We start from the raw sequence: 19,197 nt of genomic DNA, 5'->3' as shown, positions 1-19,197 counted from the left end.
TGGCGCCGTTGCCGGGGAAGCCTACACAAAAGTCAACATACCAAGTACCCATCACAATCTCTATCTCTCGCATGACATTATTTGCCATTTGCCTCTCATTTTCCTCTCCCCCACTTCACCCTTGCCGTTTTATTCGCTCTCTCTTTCCCAATCTCCTCCTCTTTTTCCCTTTTCCTTTTGTTTGCTCGTGTGTTAGTTTGCTTACCTGTCGCTATGTCGAATTCCTTATCCGCTCCTATGTCTCCCGAGTTTGAAGTTCCTCACTTCAAGCAACGGCAAGGAGAAAACTTAAAAGGTTCTTGGTATAGGATGATGGAATCTTATCGTAAGTGCACCCTAGAGGTGAACTTTAGAATTCTTGTTCGCAATTTTTATGTTGGGTTAAACATGACGCATAGACAATTCTTGGATTGCATGGCCAAGGGAAATTTCATTAATATTGATCCTGGTATTGCGCATGAGATTATAGAGGGAATAGTGGGAACACCACCCCAAAAAGGAGGATCTCATCCTACCCAGGAAGAAACCCAAGTGTTTGAGAAGATTTGCGAAGTAACAAAGATTTTACAAAAGTCTCTTGAGCCTCTTAAAAATATTAGCGGAAATCTTAACCGCATGAATATGTTGATTACTATTTGCAATAAACGGTTGGATTCTTTAGATCTAAAAATTTCCGAGTATGAAGGGAAGATGGAAGAACCCCCCGGATTCGAGCATGACTCCATTAAAAAGTTGAAAATTAAAGATGGCAATACCTAGATCTATCCTTGCTTTTATGCCTAGCTAGGGGCGTTAAACGATAGCGCTTATTGGGAGGCAACCCAATTTTATTTTGTGTTTTTTGTTTTTGGTTCTGTTTAGGAATAAATAATCCATCTAGATTCTGTTTAGATGTGGTTTTATCTTTTAATTAGTGTTTGTGCCAAGTTAAACCTATTAGATCTTCTTGGAAGATAGTTATTTGATCTTGCTGTAATTTCCAGAATCTTTGCGCTCAGTGCCCGAATTGTCAAAAATCACCAGAACGTGATAAAATAGTGATTCCAATTGCTGATGATCAATAAAAAAATTTCCCAGGTCGTCTAATTTTGGTAGAATTTTTTGGGTTCCAGAAGTTTGCGTTAGTAACAGATTACTACAGACTGTTCTGTTTTTGACAGATTCTGTTTTGCGTGTGTTGTTTGCTTATTTTGATGAATCTATGGCTAGTAAAAGAGTTTATAAACCATAGAGAAGTTGGAATACAGTAGGTTTAACACCAATACAAATAAATAACAAGTTCACTACAGTACCTTAAAGTAGTCTTTTGTTTTCTTTCTCTAACGGAGCTCACGAGATTTCTATTGAGTTTTGTGTTGTGAAGTTTTCAAGTTTTGGGTGAATTCTTTTGATGGATTATGGAACAAGGAGTGGCAAGAGTCTAAGCTTGGGGATGCACATGGCACCCCCAAGATAATCCAAGGACACCAAAAAGTCAAAGCTTGGGGATGCCCCAGAAGGCATCCCCTCTTTCGTCCACTTCCATCGGTAATTTACTTGGAGCTATATTTTTATTCACCACATGATATGTGTTTTGCTTGGAGCGTCTTGTATTATTTGTGTCTTTGCTTGTTAGTCTACCACAATCATCCTTGCTGTACACACCTTTTGAGAGAGCCATGTATGAATTCAAATTTGTTAGAATACCCTATGTGCTTCACTTATATCTTTTGAGCTTGATAGTTTACTCTATGTGCTTCACTTATATCTTTTTGAGCGTGATAATTTTTGCTCTAGTGCTTCACTTAGATCTTTTAGAGCACGGTGGTGGTTTGTTTTAAAGAAAATTGATCTCTCATGCTTCACTTATATTATTTTGAGAGTCTTTAATATCATGGTAATTTGCTTAATGTTAATATACTTGGTATTCAAGATATGTGAAACTTTCTTTTTAGTGGGTTGAATACTAAGATAAGTTTGATGCTTGATAATTGTTTTGAGATATGGAGGTGATAATATCATAGTCGTGCTAGTTGAGTAGTTGTGAATTTGAGAAATACTTGTGTTGAAGTTAGCAAGTCCCGTAGCATGCACGTATGGTTAAAGTTGTGTAACAAATTTGAAGCATGAAGTGTACCTGGCTTGTGCATCCTTATGAGTGGCGGTCGGGGACGAGCGATGGTCTTTTCCTACCAATCTATCCCCCTAGGAGCATGCGCGTAGTACTTGATTTTTGATGACTTCTAAATTTTTGCAATAAGTATATGAGTTCTTTTGACTAATGTTGAGTCCATGGATTATACGCACTTTTACCTTTCCGCCATTTGCTAGCCTCTTCGGTACCGTGCATTGCCCTTTCTCACATTGAGAGTTGGTGCAAACTTCGCCGGTGCATCCAAACCCCATGATATGATACGCTCTTTCACACATAAACCTCCCTATATCTTCCTCAAAACAGCCACCATACCTACCTATCATGGCATTTCCATAGCCATTCCGAGATATATTGCCATGCAACTTCCATCATCATCATCATCATCATGACATGCTTTACTTTTGTCATATTGCCATTGCATGATCTTGTAGTTGACATCGTATTTGTGGCAAAGCCACCATGCATTATTTTTCATACATGTCACTCTTGATTCATTGCACCATCCCGGTACACCGCCGGAGGCATTCATATAGAGTCATATCTTGTTCTAGTATCGAGTTGTAATCATTATGTTGTAATCAATAGAAGTGTGATGATCATCATTATTAGAGCATTTCCCAATCAAAAAAAGAGATAGAAAGGCCAAAAAGAAAAAATGAAAGGCCCAAAAAAAGAGAGAAAATAAAAAGGGCAATGCTACTATATCTTTTTCCACACTTGTGCTTCAAAGTAGCACCTTGTTCTTCATGTAGTGAGTCTCATATATTGTGCTTCAAAGTAGCACCATGATTTCATATAGTGAGTCTCATAAGTTGTCTTGTTCATACTAGTGGGAATTTTTCATTATAGAACTTGGCTTGTATATTCCAACGATGGGCTTCCTCAAAATGCCCTAGGTCTTCATGAGCAAGCAAGTTGGATGCACACCCACTAGTTTTCTTTTGTTGAGCATTCTTAGCTCTAGTGCATCCGTTGCATGGCAATCCCTACTCCTTGCATTAACATCAATTGATGGGCATCTCCATAGCTCATTGATTAGCCTCATTGATGTGAGACTTTCTCCTTTTTTTGTCTTCTCCACACAATTCCCATCATCATATTCTATACCACCCATAGTGCTATGTCCATGGCTCGCGCTCATGTATTGCGTGAATGTTGAAAAAGTTTGAGATTATTTGAGTATGAAACAATTGCTTGGCTTGTCATCGGGGGTATAGAAGTTGGGAACATCTTTGTGTGACGAAAATGAAGCATAGCCTAACTATATGATTTTGTAGGGATGAACTTCCTTTGGCCATGTTATTTTGAGATGACATAATTGTTTGATTAGTATGCTTGAAGTATTATCATTTTTTATGTCAATATGAACTTTTGTCTTGAACCTTTCGGATCTGAATATTCATACCATGATTAAGAAGATTTACATTGAAATTATGCCAAAGTATCACTCCGCATCAAAAATTCTCTTTTTATCATTTACCTACTCGAGGACGAGCAGGAATTAAGCTTGGGGATGCCTGATACGTCTCCAATATATCTATAATTTTTGATTGCTCCATGCTACTTTATCTACTGTTTTGGACTATATTGGGCTTTATTTTCCACTTTTATATTATTTTTGGGACTAACCTATTAACCGGAGGCCCAGCCCAGAATTGTTGTTTTTTTGCCTATTTCAGTATTTTGAGGAAACAGAATATCAAACGGAGTCCAAACGGAATGAAACCTTCGGGAACGTGATCTTCTCACCGAACGTGATCCAGGAGACTTGGACCCTACTCCAAGAAGTTTCCGGGGAGGTCACGAGGGTGGAGGGCGCGCCCCCTGCCTCGTGGGCCCCTCAGAGCTCCACCGACGTGCTCCTTCCTCCTATATATACCTACGTACCCCCAATAGACCAAAGACGGAGCCAAAAACCTAATTCCACCGCCGCAACTTCCTATATCCACGAGATCCCATCTTGGGGCCTGTTCCGGAGCTCCGCCGGAGAGGGCATCCATCACGGAGGGCTTCTACATCAACACCATAGCCCTTTCGATGAAGTGTGAGTAGTTTACTTCAGACCTTCGGGTCCATAGCTAGTAGCTAGATGGCTTCTTCTCTCTTTTTGGATCTCAATACAATGTTCCCCCCTCTCCCGTGGAGATCTATTCGATGTAATCTTCTTTTTGCCGTGTGTTTGTTGAGACCGATGAATTGTGGGTTTATGATCCAACTTATCTATGAATAATACTTGAATCTTCTCTAAATTCTTTTATGTATGATTGAGTTATCTTTGCAAGTCTCTTCGAATTATCCGTTTGGTTTGGCCAACTAGATTGGTAGTTCTTGCAATGGGAGAAGTGCTTAGCTTTGGGTTCAATCTTGCGGTGTCCTTACTCACTGACAGAAAGAGTTGCAAGGCACGTATTGTATTGTTGCCATCGAGGATAACAAGATGGGGTATTTATCATATTGCATGAATTTATTCCTCTACATCATGTCATCTTGCTTAAGGCGTTACTCTGTTTTTAACTTAATACTCTAGATGCATGCTGGATAGCGGTCGATGAGTGGAGTAATAGTAGTAGATGCAGGCAGGAGTCGGTCTACTTGTCACGGACGTGATGCCTATATACATGATCATACCTAGATAACCTCATAACTATGCTAAATTCTATCAATTGCTCAACAGTAATTTGTTCACCCACCGTAGAATATCTATGCTCTTGAGAGAAGACACTAGTGAAACCTATGGCCCCTGGGTCTATTCTCATCATATCAATCTCCATTACTTTATTTTACTTGTTTTGCTTTTACTTTTCACTTTGCATCTTTATACCAAAAATACCAAAAATATTATCTCTATCAGATCTCACTCTCGTAAGTGACCGTGAAGGGATTGACAACCCCTAAGCATTGGTTGCGAGTTGCTACCGTTTTGTGCAGGTACGAGGGACTTGCGCGTGACCTCCTACTGGATTGATACCTTGGTTCTCAAAAACTGAGGGAAATACTTACGCTACTGTGCTGCATCACCCCCTCCTCTTCGGGGAAAACCAACACTAGCTCGAGACGTAGCAAGCCGCTTCTCCACCATAGCCCTACTAGCTGCAGCACGGCGACGACTGTCGTGCTCCATCTCTCACCCATTTCTTCCACACATGCTCCAGTCTTACCTTTATCTCTCTCTGTCCCCGTTCGTTAGCAACAAGCAGCAGTTGTTTCTTGTTGTTTTGTTGTTTGTTTTAAGATATGCTCTCTATATTGTATGATCCAAAGGATTTGATGTACCGGCAATCAGAATCCAGCAGTTGGAAAAAATGAACTTAGCGGCGGCTGTCCTTCTCACTAGGACCACCTTGACCTTCCCAAAGGAAGGTTCTCTGCAGCGCCAGCCCCAGGAAAATGGCCACGCATGCCGGCATAGCAGAGGAGGTGCGTAGGAGGCGCGTGGGATCCCAGCGACGCCTCTTGCTCATGCGGGTGCAGCGCGTATGGTGTGGGTGTGCCACCTGTGAAGTCCGGTCTGGCCAGCCTTTTTAGTTTGATCTATGTGTGCTCACTGTATGGGAGGCGAGCTACTATTGCACTTTGTCTGCTCAACGACTGCTACTGTGGTTGCACTTGGATGGCTGCTGCTGTGGCTGTACTTGGACGGCTACACGTACTGCTACTGAACGTCTGTGTGTGTTTTTGACAGCTCACTTTTACAGTTTGTGCTAATGAACATTCGTCCAGGTTCTTGGTGGATAAGTATATGGTATACAAGAAAGTGTGTGCTGCAAATAATTTGTTGATTCTCATTTGGTCGTTTCTTGTACTAGAACATTAGGTGCTTGTGCTAAATGCCCGTGAGCGACAACACCTATGAAAAAATGTGCAGAGTAGTACTAAATAATGAGAAGATAGATTAAAATAATATTGTTCAGTGGATTCAGATTTAAGTGGGCCTTACAAGTGTTGTTTCAAACATATCAGTATCTATATTCAAGTCCATGGAAAAAAGATCCGTGGGGAGTTCAAGTTAATGATTAAAAATCAAAGGGAAGGCCATGGAACAAAAATTGGAGACAATGAGAAAACAAAACAAAAAACAACCAAAATCTTTGTACAATCTTTTTTTCATGTTAAACCCGAGAAGTCCAAATTAAAAAAAATGTTAAAAAGGAGCTATTTGATGTTTATACAAAATTCGAATTTTCCTCGTTATTAAAGAATAAAAATTAGAAGTTCAAAAATAAAAAATCAAGAAGTTCAAATTTTGACAAATAGAAGAGTTCAAAATTCATAAAATAGATTCTTGCCATTTCTAAATTTAAAAACTGGATACGTTCCTAAGGTGCCGGTGGTTATGCCAAATATGGAATAAATTATTTCAGTGTTTCCTTTTATCTCGAACCAATTAACTTCTATAATTTCTATAAACATGCATGCCGTGAAAATCCATTGCATTAGAAGGTATGAAACAGAAAGGGAATTTAAGGGATCTATGTGGTGCCATGTTAGCAACAAAAACACCACTGAAAAAAGAAACTCACGTACATTTTTTAGGTAAGCTCATATACATTCAGGGAGACATTCAACATAAAAAAGTTATTACATACAAAAAAGGTGTGTATAGTGAAACATGTCGAGAAGTTCAAGGTCAACCATTTAGAAAAGATTCCAAAAATGCGCAAATTGGCTATGTTTTTTACTAATATCGCATAAGTTCAAATGCACTGACAACTCAAGTTCGGAGTTCTACTCACAACACACCTTAAAAAACCCTAGAAGCGGAGCGGTTCAATGTTTACTAAAACCTCAATTTTTTTCAATCACTAAATACAATCAAGAAAATCATAGGAAATTCAAACAGAAATAATAGAGTAGTTCAAAAGTAAAGGACACTTAGAAGCGGATATTTCACCATTTCTAAAATAAAAAAACTAGAAGTTCAAATTTTAAAAATAGAGAAGTTCAAAAATAATAAAAAGGACTTCTATTATTTCTATTTTTTTTAAAAACTATAGAAGTTGAAATTGAAATAATGGACAAATCAATATTTATTACAAAACTAGGATATTGTCTTTACTAAAAGAAATAAATCAAGAAGTCCAAGTTACAAAAATAGAGAAATTTCATATTTATGACAAAACTCATATTTTCCTTGTTACCACAAAATAAAATAAAGAAGTTCAAATTAAGAAAAAGGAGAAGTTCGATGGATATTGAAAAACTCAAATTCTTTCCGTTTCTTGGAAAAAATAAAAGTATAAAGTTTAATTTTGAAAAAAAATTGATCCTTATTTAAAACCATATTTTTCTAAGAATAAGACTAAGAAGTTCAAATTAAAATAAAAGAGAAGTCCAAAGATTATGAAAACTCAGATTTTTCTCGTTACTAAAGTATAAAATGAAGAAGTTCAAATTAAAAAAAGGAACTACTAAAAAAAGTTTAAAAATAGCTTTTCCACATTTCTAAAAAAACTAGATGTTCAAACGAAAATAACGAAGTGGTTCGATGTTTATTTAGAAAATAAGATTTTACAGTTACTGAAATACTCAAATATCCCTTAGTATTGAAGAATCAACCATGAAGTTTAAATTGAAAAAAAAGATTAAGAAATAAACCAGGAAGTCCACTTTAAAAAGATGGAGAAGTTCGATGATTATAGAAAACTCAGATTTTCCTCGTTATTAAAGAATGAAAACAAGAAGTTCAACTTTTAAAAAATAGAGTGCTTCAAAATTTCATAAAAAAGATTAAGAAATAAAACCAGGAAGTCCATATTAAAAAGATGGAGAAGTTCGATGATTATATAAAACTTAGATTTTCCTCGTTAATAAAGAATGGAAACAAGAAGTTCAAAAATGAAAAACAAGAAGTTCAACTTTTAAAAATATAACGCTTCAAAATTTCATAAAAAAGATCAAGAAATAAAACCAGGAAGTCCATATTAAAAAGATGGAGAAGTTCGATGATTATAGAAAACTTAGATTTTTTCCTCGTTATTAAAGAATGAAAAGAAGAAGTTCAAAAATAAAATAACAAGAAGTTCTACTATTAAAAATAGAGTGCTTCAAAATTCATAAAAAAAGATTAAGAAAAATCATATTAAAAATTCATAAAAAAACTCAAATATTTTCACGTAACCGAGAGAGGTTCAGGTTGATAACTGCCAGAAGTTCATATACTACATGGTGTGCATTTTGTATTAAAAAGAATAAAAAAGTAAAGGTTAAAAGTTTTGTTCTTATAAGTCCAAGTCTTTCGTCGAAGAAAGTTAAAAAAATTATTATGAGAGAGATTTGTACAAAAGGAATATCATTTGTGTAACACTGACGATGGATGAGAAAATTAAAACGAAAATATGTCACAGAAGTTCAAATGAAAACAGCAGGAAGTTCAACTACTAGAGTGGATGAATTTCAGATGAAAAACTTCTAAAACCATCGTGAGTATGAAAAAATAATCAACACGGGAAAGTTGCGTGTTTACAGCAGCTTTCCATCGGTATATCACCCGCTGAATTCCGGGGAGTGGATGGAGAACTACGAGTAGTGGATGGACATCTGCGAGCAAAAAAAAAACACGTCGAAAAGAGAGTGTAGTTCAAGTAGACAATGCTCAGAAGTTCAAGTTCTTCACGCGGTGCATTTTCGAAGAATCTGTTTCGTGATAATGGCAGAACGAATGATCCTGCCGTTTTCAAAATGACTTGAAAACCGCCAGGAATCAGAGAAAACCATCAACATGGAAAAGTTTCGCAATTTCCGTAGCTTTTCAGCGGTATATTATTTGTTTCATTCCGATAAAGTTTGTAGAAATTATGGGGAAAATATGTTTTTAGCCATTTTCAAAATTGACTTAAAACTGTAAGGAATTGGGAGAAACAATATATACAAAAAGTTTCGCATATGTTCAATCTTTCCAACGACATATCATTTGCTGCATTCGGACGTGCCGTTAAAAAATTAGCTTGAAAATATGAACTCGGTGCAACTTGTATCATTTTCTAAATTACTTTTAAACCGTTCAAAATTAGAAAACACTTTTAACATGAAAAAGTTGCACATTTTCATAAGCTTTCCAACGCCATATTATTTGCCTCAATTGGATTAGCCATTTAGAGATGGCATCGAAAATTCGAACTCGGGTGTTTCGTTTGCAAATCTATGATTTTCCAAATTACTCTTTATCCATAGGGAATTACAGAAAACTTTCAACATGTGGAAGGAGCGGTTTTGCAGTGGCTTTCCAACGCCATATTATTTGCCTCATTCCGATAAACGGTTTAGAAATGCGATCGAAAATACGATTCACGTTTTTTGTATGAGGAAAAAACGGTTTTCAAAGCTGCTCTTAAACCGCTTGCATTTTGCCAAAAATTTAATTTGGGTCATGATACTGATGTCCATAGCTTTCGAACGGTATATCACAAGCCCTGTTTGGACACCTTTTAGCTGAAGTTCAACCTAGTACTCGGGGAAGGTCAGGCGCGTTACTCGGGAAGTTCATGTTGTGATCAGAATATTATTCTGATCCTGTGATCAGAATAGTGTTTATATATATATACACATATATGTATATATGGTTGCTCGCCGTTGAGGCGACCGCGGAGCGCTCTGCCCGCGTCCCTCCGTGAGCGCTCTACCAATGGTTGGGCGTGCGCATGATCACGTCGGGGGCCCCATATGCATGCGGTTGTGACACGCGCATTGCCACATGATGCAGTTACGTGCGGCACGATCGAGTTATGCGCTGCAAATTAGAACTGCCATCAGGACCTACCGATAGTCCTGGCCGTCTGCCTACCCCTTTAATTCCCACGGCTATTGTAACCTTAGTCTCTTCAACCTTGCGATCGCGCCCCACGACAGAACAAGAACACCCACGACGACACACAGTGAGGGGATTTCTATCGGTGCTCCAATGGAGTTCGGCGAGCATAGAGTGGAGACCCTTGCGAGGGACACAGATCTCTCGGTGGTGTACACCATCGACTCAGCCGTGGTGGATGACTACAGCAACAGCGTTGAGCACTTGCTTGCTCGAGACAAATACAAGGTGGTCGGCATCTACCTCTAGTACACCGCCGATCGTCCCGACATAGATCAGAAGGTTTCCGTCGCCCAGTTGTGTGTGTGCCATCATGTCCTCGTCTACCACTACTGCATGGCCACAGAGTCTTGTGACCATTTCAACAGGTTTGTCAACAACACCGACTACAAGTTCGCCATGGTGGAAACCACTAACAATGTAAAAGCGCTCAGTGTTACGGGCTTGGCCTGCAAGAACCTTGTCAAAATTTGTGACCACTACAAGGTCTGGGGCAGCACATAGAAGGACTCCCTGGTCAAACACGCCTCGGCCATCATCGACCCCTACTACGAAAAGATGAAGCAGGATGCCCAGAGAACAAGTCCCCTATCCTGGCACAGGGCCTGGATGCGGCAACTAGATGAACCTCACCTCAGGTTCACAGCCAAGAGTGTGTACACATGCTACGATATGCATAGGCGGATCGTTGACATGACGAAGTGCCTCATTACACAAATCGAGGAGCCCGGATCGAGCCACAAGCAGAGCAAGCGTCATAAGAAGTAGATGATGATCAGATGATCGTTTATCCTAGTTAATCATGCATATAATATATAGTTTACTTTATTGGTGTGTGGAAATGTCGTGTGTGTAGTAGCCACCTATGTAATTATGCATGTAATAGTTTACTTTGGTGTGTGCAAATGCCATGGTTGTAGTAGCCACCTATGTAATTGGATGTTTAATTTGATTATGCAACCATGTCCTTATAAGTGTGTGTATCTAATGTTGTTGTTCTATATGCAATCCCATCGCACAACACACACGTCTTATTAGCAGCAACCGTCTATGTTATTATCGGTCTTCGCACACATTTCTGATTACAGACCTGTTTGCCGCGTATCACACAGATCTTGTTATATTGAACCCTTTATGTTCTCTTGTCTCAACACAAACAGTTCATCTGAGTGAACCGCATGCCGTGTATCGCACACACCTTTGATCTGGCTGACCGTTTCTTTTGTGTTGCCTAACCACAAACAGTTCATCTGAGTGAACCGTATGCTGTATATCGCACACACCTTCATCTGGCTGCCCGTTTCTTTTGTTCGTCCTCATTGCAAACAGTTAATTGAACTGAACTATATGCCCTGCATCGCACAAGTAACTAAAAGCTGAACCATGTTTGATGCATCCTCCATCACAAACTTTTTGCACCTTTTTGATGGATTTTTTCACCATCATTTGCGATTATTGCATCACACACAGTTTCGTTGAAGGGTCTATGATCATAGTGTCTCGTTAGCAGCATCCTGCAGTAGTGTATAACAGGCTTAACAGCAAGCAAATATATGCATTCCTATCGGTATGTTTAAAACTGGATTAATGAAATGTACTGCACAGTAAATAATTGCACATATAGAGCATCACATTGTGAACAACTGAAATAAACAAGGCATACTGCAAACAACCAGATATAGCAATTAAAAGTGGACATATTCTCACTACACTACAAAAGGGACTCGGCAAAACAAATCATGGGTTTCCCCGTGTGAAGAGGCACGGCCAAACGAATCATGGGTTTCCTCACTTGTCACAGATGGGCTCATTCTCGTGGGAAGAGCACAGACCCTGGATGCACTCCATGTTGTCGCAGATGGGCTCCTTCCCTTTGGAAGAGCACGGCTGTAGGGTGCCCTCTCTGATGTCGTAGACGAGCGCTTTTCCCTTGGAAGGGCAGATGGGCTCTTTCCCCTTGGAAGAGACCGAGAGGGTGCCCTCCTTGTGGTCTCCGTCGATGAGGTCTGACTTGGAAGCTGTGGACCCCAAGCTAGCGTCGCAGAACATGTCCTTCAGAAATGACAAAAGCAGCTCGATGGCAATGTATGATGGAAAATTGTTGATAGTGAGCCAGAGGAGATCACAAGTGGGACCATGGATGAGATCGACGACGATTGAACCCGAGGGGTTGGGGGTGGGCCACTTAATCTATGACATAGCCCGCCTCAGGCCGTCGCTGTTGATGACCTCGATGTCGTAGCCGGCGGCCGAGACATGCCCACATACTGTAGCCTGCTGCTTTTGAGTGCCTGCCGATGGTCATCAGCTTCCTCAGCGACGTCGGACGAAGAGACCGCGATACACCTCTTTTGGGCCAATCGCTCCTCGAGCTCCACGGGAAGGGTAGCCGGGCTAAGGATGCAACGCTCTGGAGTGTGGGACGGGGATGGGGATCTGTGGGAAAGGGGGCATTCGGCAGGCGTAATCTAAGAAACTCAGGGCAGCCTGGGTATGGAAATCGGTGGGTAAGCTGCACGTGCAAACCGACAGATGTTGACAATGGAAGCCTTGCGGCGGCGGCGGCGGGGACCTTGCTAGGGTTTCGAGCGAGGGAGAGGGTGTCTGTGTGTGTGCACGCCCGAGGAAGTTTTGGTGTGTGTGTGTGTGTTGTGTGGAGGGGGGAGTGTGTTTGAGGAAATGACGCGGGTACTGAAAATTTTACTATGCTGGAGTCAAATGTCGGGGGTATTGAAAATTTTGATGATGGTGCATCGCACATGGTCCGGAGATAACAAACGTGTGTTATGAAATAGAAAAACCCTCGAGGCGGGCAGATATTTTCAAGGGATGCAGGCGGGATTGGGAACAAGAAATATCACACACGGTCAAAACACAATAACGTGTATTATCAAACAGAAAACCCTGCAGGCGGGTAGATAGTTTTGAGAGGGGAAGCCTGGTGGAGCCCAATGCACATGGTTAGTTTGAGTGCACGGTGTCTATTGCGTCATCCGACTTGTATAATGTTCATAAATTTGGCGAAAAATGATGCGGGAGAGGGTCAGAACATGAACACACTTGCATGTGGACCAAATTTATGTATGAAAAGGGTGGTTTGATTTTCAAATACCAAATGCAACTTCGATGTGGCACCTATCTCGCAAAGCGCATGGTATTGCTTGCCCCCACCCTGCCCCGTGTCGGCATGAAGGGAATCCTAAGCTATGAATGCATGCTGCCCCCCCCTAACCGAGGTTCACCTAGCAAACTGCGAAGTAGCTAGCAGCCCCCCTCCATCGTGTCGGCACGAAGAGAATCCTAAGCTATGAATGCATGCCCCTCCCCCCAACCAAGGTTCACCTAGCAGAGTGCGAAGTAGCTAGCCGCCCCCCTCGTGTCCGCACGAAGGGAATCCTAAGCTACGAATGCGTGCCCCCCAACCGAGGTTCACCTAGCAAAGTGTGAAGTAGCAGCCCCCCACACACACTTTCAGTCGGTGGGCCAGAGAGGCATATATCACCAAGATGGATCGTAAAACGGAACAAGAATAAAACACCTTGGTCGTACAACCTCTCGCTTGTTGTTGGTCAAAGTGATGGCCGTCCATGCGACCTCGGAGATGGGCTAGCTTGCCAATAATCACGCAAGTAGCTAGTCCCCGAAGACAACCACTGCAAGCATGTGGCCCAAACATATGTATGGAGAGGTGTGTTTTTTAGTACACAATGGATCAACTTTGATGTGGCACCATGATTTCGAACTAGAAATCCCCACACTAAGTGAGGGTTAGGTTGACAATGCATATGAATGTTACACCACACTTCAAGCCAACGACGGGGATTAGTGCATGCATACGTGCATAGTATATGCGCCCAAACTTAATTAGGTCTGAATCTTAGGATGGCCTATACTATGATAACACAAACCAAATGAAGAATCCGCCATGCTAACCTATCTTGTTATCGGTCAAGGTGATCATGGATGTCCAGGTGAGCCCACGAATATATAGGCTTGTCGCCGATAACCACACGGGGGAGTGTACCGTTTGAAGGCAACCACTACATGCATATGTATGGAGGTGATGCGTGCATGCATGTTTGAATACCGTTTCACAATGCTGATGTGGCATGTGCGTCGAAAATCGTCCAATCCCCACACAAAGCGAGATCGCTTCACACTACTAGGGAAAAGCCTAGCAGCAGCGCAGGTTTTAGGTGTATCAGTAGCGCGGGGACCAGCGCTACTAATAAGGCGCTACAGCTAACAAGTAGCAGTAGCGAGTGCTCACCAGCGCTACTGCTACACAAGTGTAGCAGCAGCGCGCTTCATGGAAGCTCGCTACTGCTAATAGCTCTAGCGCGCTTTGCCTGGACGCGCTACTGCTATCGTGGCACTGCTGCTAACTTTTCTCCACTCGCTACTGCTAATTTTAGTAGTTTTTTTTTCTGCATATTTGTTTTGTATTTGAACAGGCTTTATAGAAGAATCTTTAGCAGATAGAAATGTCAGCATGATACACATACCAATGGTTGCGAGACCACATATGTAATCATAGCATAAACATACAAATAGTCTCATCATAATCATCATCCAACACAAAGTGGTATCTCGTCATCATCTCGAAAATAGTGATACATGCAAGTCTCAAATACTTGCAACTACAACGTCATCCATCTAAACAATGGTATATGCGAGAAGATCTATCACTATGAGTGAGAGCGGAACTATGCAGTACATGAGGCGGCGGTTACGAGTCCACTCTCGCGCTAGCGTGAACCTCAAGTAACTAGCTTCTCCTTCTTCTCTGCTTTTGAAACCTTTATGGCTGGCACCCGAGACCCCATTCACTTGCGCCTGCCACTCAGGCCACTCGTTGTACACCCCCGGAACCTTCCCTTTGTACACAACCTAGCACCACCATCTCGCCATCAAGAAACTAGGTACCTGTTAGAGATGCATGTTTATCAAGAGGATGTACAATCATATGCAACAAAATATATTAGAGCAACACGAAAAAGAAATGGTTAATTAGCAACTAGATGCAACATACAATATGCAAACTAATTAAATAGAGGTACGCAGGTCATCATACCCAAACAAACAAAGTAGCGTTACGCAAGTTCGGCAGGGACCGTGGTCATCACAAAGTTTCATCGCTACAGAAAGTATACAACTTCAACCGACACATATCATCATCATCGGCATCGCAAATCACTAGAAATTCCATCCTTCCATATCATCGAGGATGGACCCTAGCTTCTTGAATGGCGTGAGGTCTTGACGTTGCATGCCTATGCGAGTTCGGACGTCAGCTCGCGATATAGGGCCGTGGTGGAACATCCCCTTCTCATCGATGATTTCTTTCATGATGATCGTCGCAATGTTCCTTTGGATGCGAAAGAAGTCATCTCTAAGTTTATAATCTACTTCTCCATGAGAGTCTAGCCACTTGTGGATATGTTCATCATTTCTGCTTGTCATGCGAAGCTTTTGGTGATCCGTGTTGAACTCAATCATGAGATGGAGGATATAGAATCCATCCTTCTTGCTTCGTTTTGGGACATGGATGCAGCAGAAGTTAGTTTTATGCGCGAAACCCATCTTCTTGTTCCTTTGTTTCCTGATCTGCATGTGGCCACCTCTAATGTTGAAGCCTTGGAGAGCATCATCCAGAATATTCATTATGTGGGTGTAGTCCTTCTTCTCGTAGTCTCTGGAAGGGTTGAAATACACGGCGTGGGAGACTCGCAGGTAAAGAACGATAAGGATGACACGCCCGTTACTGCGGGGAGAAGATACCTCAAATTATTCTTCACATGGGAGAGAAGGAATGATTGAAATGTACGAAAGGGTTGTCCGGAACTGACTTACTTTGGATGATAAGGCAGGAGGACAATTTCCTGGTCCTTATTCTGTACCATGAAGTTTTGGAGGTAGTCCCTAGCAGTTTCACGCTCAAAGTCGCCGAGACTCAAGAAAGACTCGTGCATGTAGTATGGATCCTCCACACAGATTTGCGAGACTTCTTCTCTCTTCATGACAGAGCTCATATGTAGTGCAAAAAGGCGGGCGATTGTAAAATCGAGCCGCCTTGTCAGAAACATCTCAAAGATATGGTTAAACCGCAGGAAGAACACCTCCGCGGGCCGTGTGTCGACGTAGCACTTCCCCTCAGGCACACGAGCCGCGTATGTCGGATATCCTGGATCCTTCGAGGCTAGTAGGCTTTTCTCAGTCGACAGCACATGGTCGTGCAGTCTCCTGAGATCCCCTGATAGTGCCTCCAGCAGTTTCGACGGTAGCATCAGCTCGCCCGTGAGATGGAACATGGCCGCACCTTTCACAGGTACACGCTCTTCAGAATCCATCATCTGGCTGCTATGTGCTCTGGCTTGTTTGGAGGCATCTATCTTCCCCGATCTCTTCTTCTCCTTTTTCCTTTTCACACCTTCCAGACCCTTCCTTAACCCCTGCCCCAGTGTTCCCGGGCTAAGCACTGTACGGCCCTCGGCTAGTTGAGTCTGTGTTTAGGCGGCATCTTCAGGTGTGTCCTGTGAGGATTTCATGAAGAGAGACTTTTTGCAATCCCTGCTACGACCTTCCTGCCCGGGCAGATCATCCATATCCTCATTAGCATGCTGATAGCCCGATTCGTCATATGGTTGACTCACCATATCTATGTCACAGTCATACGCGTTTGTATTGAGGAAACCCATTGGGTCGACCTCCGTTTCTTCATCCATTATATGTTCTACAGGACCGATTACATCAGCCAGTACTATTGCACCCCCTTCATCACGTCGTCCGCCGCACTCACCCGACACTATAGGAGCTGGTAATTGCGTAGGCGGGGTGGTGGTCTCCGCACATGGTTGTTGATGTGTGGTTATTGGTGTGCTCTCGACCGGCTCCAGACGAATAAGATTCTTCAGCCGTAGCAGCACCCAACCCTTGCAGTTTCCAATCCGCGGCGGGGTCTCGTCGTCCTCTCCCATAGGATATACTGGAGAAGGCAAATGCTCTTGCCCTGATTTCACACTGGACAAGCTAACCCCAAAGTGCCCAACAGGGATCGGCTGGTTGTGGAACGTGGGTTGCAAGGGGTTCATTATCATCCCCTTTCCCACGTTCACCTTCTGGCCTTTGATCAAGTAGAGTATGGTGCACGGGGTTTCTTTGGCCTGCAAACACATATGTCTGTGGCGTAAAACATCCAAAAGGCAACGAAAATGGAATATTCTATGTTGGTGTGACATGTAATTACCATGATGGCGTAGAGCTTAGCTAAACATGAAGGCCCACCTAGCACGCCAGAGATTGAGGACGGGCTGCTATGAGCGGGAGCGACTGCGAGAGGAGGCCCGGTTGCATGAGCGAGTGATGGTGCGGTGGTGTTGTTGTTTACGGAGTTGCTCCCAACGAAACTGGGCAACGGGAAATCATGTACCGTCCTGTCTGGATTTTCCTTCGTCCAGTTGATGATTGCTAGAACCAAGTTAGTAGCGAAATCATTTCTGCAGCCAGTTATAGCTGCATTGACTGCTTGCAGTAGCAACTCATTTTTCTCCTCGGCTATTTTTTTCGCGTCCTCAACTGTTTTTTTCTCGACCGCAAGCTTCACCTTCTCGTCGATGTCTGCCTGACTAAACTTCTTTTTCTGCTTCTTGGCCTCCGGGCCCTCGTTGTAAAACACCTTCCATGTGGCGCCGTCTCCAGCGCCGTCCACACGACCATATTGCGGCCGCTGGCCCAAAGGGAGTCCCTTAAGTTCGTTCAAGGCCCGGTTGAGAGGGGTGTCCCACTTGGGCCTCATCGGAGAAGTAGAGCTTTCGGCTGCAAGCTGGTGTTGCTTCTCCTGCAGAAGGAGCGTGAAACCGTTTACGAATTTGTAGTCGAATAGATCTGGAGCTAAATGTAAGGTGGTAAAAGAATAATTACCAGTAGTCTAATCAATTTCCTCGTGACCTGGTCCATGTAAAAAACCTTCTTTTCCTTGTCCCACTTGTAGCAGGCCCTGATGAAGTCACGCTCCAAGGGGTTGGTGAACTTCGCGAAGGAGTCTGGGAGACCCGCGGCTTCACGTTCCGCGTCCTCCTTATCCCATATGGGCCTTTTACAGAGGAAGCCATGGCTTGCGAGGCGATGCTTCCCCGTGTTCCTTTGCTGAAGGCTCTTGAATTTCGCAGTCTGAGACTTGGCTTCCTCGGTAGAGCAAGTGTCCTTGAACTTTTCGAACTCCTCTACCGTAAGTGTTGGATTTTCCTCCAGAATCTTGGACAGGGGTTCCTCAGCCTCAATAGCTCGTTTCACCCTCCCTTTCCAGGAGGCCAAATCATTGCTGAACATGCCCATGGCGTGATTGTTAATCTTTTTCATCTTCGGATCATCCCATGGTTCTTCTATGTTATCATCCCGGTCGGGGAACTTGAATCTCTTGTGCAACTTCGTCAGGAGCAACTGCGTCAAATGTTCTTTACTCCTTAAGTCATCGTCATTGATGCTCACGCATTCCCATAGGATGCATCCTACTTGGTTCCCATAGCACTTGCGAGGTTCTTCCGGCTCTAATGGCTCAAACTTGCCAGGTGCCATCTTTGTGATCACCAATCATCCAATCCCTAGTTTGTTAGGTTTTCGTATCCTCTGCTTCTTTTGCTTCTTATTTTCGGTAGCGGCATCGGTACCTTCCCCGCCGGTCTCGGTGCTGCCATCATTGCCGGCATCGTCGGTTTCGATGTCGGCTTCAGTACCATCATCGAGGCCGACCTGCAAACCTTGAATTTGCATTTTATTAGCAGTCAAATAGTCGAGATACTCTTGTTCACCCTCATAATCCATCTCGTCTACATCTTGGTCAGAAGGCCCAGTTTCTTCATTGTTCGACATGTTTCCTATGATTAAGTCTCCTCGTTTAATTCTAAAACTATGAATAAAACGGCAAGGGTGATTTGGGGGGAGAGGAAAACGAGAGGCAAATGGCAAATAATGTAATGCGGGAGATAGGGATTGTGATGGGTACTTGGTATGTTGACTTTTGCGCAGACTCCCCAGCAACGGCGCCAGAAATTCTTCTTGCTACCTCTTGAGCATTGCGTTGGATTTCCCTGAAGAGGAAGGGATGATGCAGCAAAGTAGCGTAAGTATTTCCCTCAGTTTTTGAGAACCAAGGTATCAATCCAGTAGGAGGCTACGCTCGAGTCCCTCGTACGTACACAAAAACAATAGCTCAATGCAACCAACGCGCTTAGGGGTTGTCAATCCCTTCACGGTCACTTAC

The sequence above is a fragment of the Triticum urartu genome, chromosome 4A, assembly GCF_056163025.1.
Source record: "Triticum urartu cultivar PI428250 chromosome 4A, HENAU_Tu73, whole genome shotgun sequence".
NCBI classification, from domain to species: domain Eukaryota; kingdom Viridiplantae; phylum Streptophyta; class Magnoliopsida; order Poales; family Poaceae; genus Triticum; species Triticum urartu.
The sequence above is the reverse complement of the archived record's forward strand: the minus strand, read 5'-3'. Positions refer to the sequence as shown.